General features: G+C 42.9%; 1 long non-coding RNA gene across 2 annotated transcripts in view; it reads right to left on the bottom strand.

The window, feature by feature from the left end:
* LOC111812743 overlaps positions 1–3,709 on the bottom strand; it is a 4,500-nt gene extending 791 nt beyond the window's left edge. Inside the window, exons 1-2 of one of the 2 annotated variants that reach the window (XR_002818158.1) lie at positions 3,159–3,709; positions 1,204–1,319 (exon numbers count right to left, since the gene is read on the bottom strand). This is a non-coding gene — a long non-coding RNA (uncharacterized LOC111812743). Of the gene's footprint in view, positions 1–1,203; positions 1,320–2,005; positions 3,077–3,158 lie in introns of those variants that run through there. The other variant, XR_002818157.1, reaches the window with a different exon arrangement.
* Positions 3,710–5,632: the final 1,923 nt, after the last annotated feature.

The raw sequence follows: 5,632 nt of genomic DNA, 5'->3' as shown, positions 1-5,632 counted from the left end.
CATGTGCATAGAATACAGAAACTGATGCTTGCAACATCAGTAGTTTAGCTTGTCTTCCTTAATACTCATCAATTCAACATTAATTTCAACTTAAATTTTACAAACACAGAAAGAAAACTAGCTTATTGGAAAAAGGAATTTTTAAAAGACCCAAAACCAGGCTGGCAAGCTAGTTCTGTGGACTAAGCACCTGCTTAGACAAGTGCAGGGACTGGAGTTCGACCGCCGGCACCACATGCTGCACCAGCCCCGCCGCCTGACGCATTGAGTGGGCCACTGAGATGAGGCATGGAGGTGCGTGCACACCTGTAATCCCTGCGCTGGGGAGGCTGAAAACAGGAGGATCGCTGTGAGTCCGAGCTGCCAAGTAAGACCCTGTATCAAATACCTTAAAAAAGAAAAGAAAAAAAAGAAGAAAAGACCTGAAACCTTAAACTATGTAGAAATGTTTAAAACTAAAAGTCAGACTCTTCTGCTCTACTCCAAATAATCTCAGTCACAACTAACAAAAGGTTCATGTTTTTCCTTCAAGATCTTTTCTTTAAAAAAAAAAAAAAATACTTCAGGGGCTGGGGACACGGCTCAGCAGAATACGTACTTGCCTGGCAAGCACAAGGGTCTGAGTTCAATCTGCGGTTCTGCAAAAAAACAAACAAACAAACAAACAAACTTCATTATTAATGTTATTCTGCAAGTTAGCTTTTTAATGTGTAAATCTATTGTCAGCGTTTTCCCATGTTAATTCATATGGACCAATCACATTCCTTTTAGCTCTAGCACCCCATTCCACTTATGGAAATAACCCCTACTGCTGCAATCAGCGATAATGCCAAATACTTTTCCGCTCCTCTAGAGAGTCTGCCTTTCTCAGACTGCCTTTGCAGTTTCTGTATTTCCATGGGAACAGAAGTTTCATTTGTGTCCCAATGATGGCACAGCTAATCAAAATAGGATCATCTAAATGATAAAAAAAAAAAACCAACCCAAGAATAGTAGTGGGTGCTCAAGGGGAAAGAGGATGATAAGAGTGAACATTTGTGCTTAGTTTGAGGAATTTTATAATAATAAAAGAAAAATTATATGAATTTCATTTCTAGCTCTGAAATTCTAAAAGAGTTCCTTTTTATTTTAATCTAAATTAATTTTATCTAAAATCTCCGGTTTGGATCATCTCCTGTGTGAAGTTTAAGAACATCATCTTACCTGTATCCCAGGAAGAGCTGTAATTGGATATCTTCTCTCCTCTGGCACTCCTGGGTCAGTTTCCACTCCTTCCTATTGTAACTGAAGTCTTACCGCTTCTTCGGTTACACAGGTAACTGGTTTGAAATTCAACACAACAGTATGTCTTTCATAATTCTCCCAAGACAGACAATTCTAAGAATAAAGAATGACCCCAGGGTTTCTTCTCCCCCATAAGTTATAGCTAAAGGCCAGTCTGGCTTGGCCTTCCCCTAATGGTGTATAGAGGTTACTAATCTCTCTCAATTAGTATCTGCTAACCTGCAAAATGGTGGTGCATCTCAGTGCACTTTATGTTGCTATAACACAATACATAGAAAGAACAAAATTAGCTGATGGTTCTGGAAGCTGAGAAGACCAGAGCCCAGCACTGATTCCTTTTCTTTTTTTTTTTTTTTTTTTTTTGGTATTTTAGGGAAGGGTCTACAGGGTGTTCAGGGTCTCACTACTAGATTGGACTCATGATCTGCCTGTTTACAGCCTCCCAAGAGCTGAGATTATAGGCATGTGCCACCACACCCAGCCTCAATTGCCGTCTCAGTGTACCCCAGGGACAGGGCTGGCAGGACAGGTCCGGGGTTCAAACCCCTGGCCCCCGTGCCTGGCAGCACTGGTTCCTGCTTAGCTTCTGATGAGGGCTTTTTTCCTGCCTCATGAGGTGCCCCAGAGCAAGCTCACCAGCACTGGTCTCTCCTACTCTTATGAGAAAAATGCTAGTGCCATCCTGGGTGCCACTTCCATGGCTTCCGCTGAGCCTGATTACCTCCGAAAGGCTCCCCCCAGATGCCATGCCCATAAGTTTGAAATTGAGTACATGAACATTGGGACACACACTGAAAGCATAGCATGGTGCCACCTGCTTCAAATTATTACTGTCAAGAGTCAAGTGATGTGTGCAACATGTGACAGCTGAGTCCACGCTCAAGCAGCGGGCACTTGTTGTTACTTTCTGCTGAAACCAGTAGGATTGGTAGTAAGAGAGACAAAAGGAAGAGGTGGTCAGGAGAAAAGAAAATCCAAGCAATGTGAGCAGTAAATTGGAACAGCTTTGTTACAGCAGCTCTGGTACTGTTGTCCATGGTACCAGGAACCAGCAGCAACTAGGGAAACACAGTCTGGCTAATTCTGTGCGGGGAGTTGACATGCAGCATCTTCCTTCTGAGAACGAACCTGCTGGTATCTTTTCCCCACTTCAGAGGTGGCCAAACTGAGAGCAGAATGTTGACTTTGTCCAACTTATTGAACTAGTAAGAGCTGGTATGAAAACTCAGATCAGTCTGTCCCAAATCTGTCTTTGCTGACTTGCCAGGGTGCAGCCTCCTGCCTCAGGTTACCTAGTGCCACCTTAGCAGTTCTTAGGTCTTGCACATTTCTCCGCACATGACCCCACTCTGGTCACAGATTCAGGGCCTCCCTCTTGGTTAATCTCCTACTGAGTCTCTCAGGACTCTTTCCACTGCAGTCACGAGAAAGTCTATGAAATTGGCTTTAACATAGCTTGGAACAATATGCGTTGTGCACCAGAGGGCTTTGACTTCATGCCTGGCTGCACTCAGTGGTTCAGACACTGTCATCGGGGTTCCATCTCCCCTGTCTCTCAGCCCAATTTCTCTCCAGATTCTGAGATTGGCTTTTATTTTCAAAAGAGTTTCTAAATCTTAAGGCTTATAGCCACAGGGTTTAACACAAATGCACCTTTCCTCTTTTCCAGTGTCTACATCATTGATGTACCAAGTGATTTTTCACTTATTAGAACATCTGTGTAGTACATAATATGTACATTCATATACCAAATATTAATGAAAATCCTTGTGCCTGTTCCTCAACCAGTCACTATGGCTTGAGGATGGCATGTGCCCCTAGCCAGAGCTGTATCAGCCCATCCCTGTGACCAGGCAATGCAGGGCCAGCCTTACCTGAACTATAAGGAAGGATTTCCCACAGAACAGGTCCTGTGATGAAAGGAAGCCCAAGAGAAGTCCTGGTTGAGCCAGAGTCACAGATACCCTCTGCAGAATTCTTCATTTTTTCCCTCTCAGTGACAACTCTCACACCCAACTTGTTGGCTTAGACAAGCTCAGACTTTAGATACATAAAGTTTCCATAACTGTTTCCTTTTACGTATTTTTCTTGCATTCCTTTCTCTGGTCTTTATGAGATCTCCAAAAATACCATGTAAGCACAATATATCCTGCTCCCTCATTCTGCTTGATTTAGCAGGATGGTGCTGCAATTTTTGATGATTTTGGCTGCAATTTACAAAAAGCATCAATCAAAATGGCTTTCACAAGGAGGCAAACGTCCTTCGGCATACAGTGAGTGGTCCCAGGGTAGCTCCAGGAAGCACTGAGGCAATGCGTCAGGTTCTTCCCATCATTCCTCTCTACTCCCCTCCCTTCATGTTCTGGTTTTGTCCCCACTTCACCCTCAAGGTGACTGGAAGGTCCACTATCCTAGGTACCATACCCAGGTGTGACAGCACCCTGTGGGAGAAAGGACTGGCTCTGTTTTTTCACTGCAAAATTATATCACCTACTGTTACCTGGCCCACACTGTCCAACAACATGTGGCAATTTAAGTTAAATTAATTAAAATCCAGCACAAGGGGAAGTATTTAAGTCACAGTGGCCACATTTCCATCACCACAGAATGTTCTACTGGGTACCTGCCTAAACTGGTCACTGGCCAGAATGCAGTTACTATGATCAAGTTAAACATCAATAATAAAGCTTGTCACTAATACTAAGCACACCAATTATGTGCCTTGACTTTGCAGGAGGCCAGGAATGCAAACCCTCAGGAAATAAAATCCAGTAGGGGAGAGAGAGAAATCCACAGCCACAACTGAGAGTGACCCTCATAAATGCTGGAGGACAGAAACCAGCTTTGTCCAGGGTGTCATGGTTGCCCTTGATCTGACGTAAAACGGAAGGACATGTTGCTGTGGTGAGGACAACAGGGTAGTCTGTATGCACAGGTGTGTTTTGAGCTGGGCTTGAATGAAAAAGCAAATTTTTCTGTAGCCAGAGTTTTGGGGGAAGTGTTCCAGCCTAAACTCAAAGAAATCCTTGTTAGGAAAGAACCAGCGGCGTTCTGAGGACAGGTAAAGCCTAATCAAGGGCACCTATAGGTCACTGACATGGTTATAAAGTACAGGATGGATTAGGGCACGAAGCCTGGACCCCCACAGTTCTAGGAAGGCTAGCACAAGCTGCGCATCGTGGCATACACCTACAGTCACAGCACTCTGGGGAGCTGAGGCAGGAGGATCAAAAGTTGGGGCCTGACGGGTAACAATGATTTAGCAAGAGCCTGTCTCAAAATATGAATGAATGAATGAATGAATGAATGAATGAATGAATGAATGAATATATAACTCAGTACAAAGGTTCTGGGTTTAATCCCAAGTGCTACAAAAATAAACAGAAAAAAAAATGAGAAAAGAAGAAGAAAATAAAAACAAAGCTTTTGTAATGAAGAGGGGCTGAGGGGCTGAAGGGAGGGGAGAGGAATTGGAAAGAAAAGCATCAAGATATATCATGTCCAGGTACAAATTCAAGTGAAGACAAAGAGTTTGAAACCATAAAATGAGTAAAATATATCAAAGGAAAAGATTTTGTAGTAGTGTCAAGCCGTTTATAAAAATATTTTCTTTTTCTGGAATTGTCATATTTATAGACTTTCTGGAATTGTGATATTTATAAACTTTCAATCCAAATAAACTCACATATGTAGCTGAACTTTTCTCATAATTTCTCATAATTATCTTTATGACACAGCCTCTGCCAAATTTAAAAAGCTTCAGGTACCCCCGAAGCCTATATCCATTTTTGGCCAGGAAAGAGATTAAAGGTCACACTGGCGCTCGCTACTCACTGTTGCTGAGTAAGTGTTTCTGGAAGGTCCCACTCAAAGGAAGCAGGCTTAATTTGGGGGACCTGGAAAATTAGTCTCTAACCAGAATGACACATAGTCAGCCCGGCACTGCGGCAGACACTGCACTGTGGAGCAGGATTAGTTGTTCAGCAGGCAGAGCTTGGACATGTTGCTGCTGATCCCTGAAAGTCATCAGATTCACCACCTCTGAATGAAAATTTGGGGTTGGATGCACGGAAGTTCCCTTTCAACAGCATTTTTCTTGTTCTCGTGCCTAAGCAGAGCAGCATGGAGCTCTCCTATGATTTACTGTGGACGGCCCCGAAGGGTAACTCATGAATTTTTAATTTATAAAAGACTTCTATTAGGTTTGTGAAGCCTGATCATTCTTGTAAGAAGGTTAAACATATCCCTCATCTATTATTTCACATTGTTCAATTATTTAGTAAATCCTTTCCTATAATAAGGCCAAGGTAAATTTTTGCGCTGACCCCTCTGAGTTGCCACGAGTTCT

Source organism: Octodon degus, unplaced genomic scaffold, assembly GCF_000260255.1.
Source record: "Octodon degus isolate 3935 unplaced genomic scaffold, OctDeg1.0 scaffold00140, whole genome shotgun sequence".
NCBI classification, from domain to species: Eukaryota; Metazoa; Chordata; class Mammalia; order Rodentia; family Octodontidae; genus Octodon; species Octodon degus.
The sequence above is the reverse complement of the archived record's forward strand: the minus strand, read 5'-3'. Positions and strand labels throughout refer to the sequence as shown.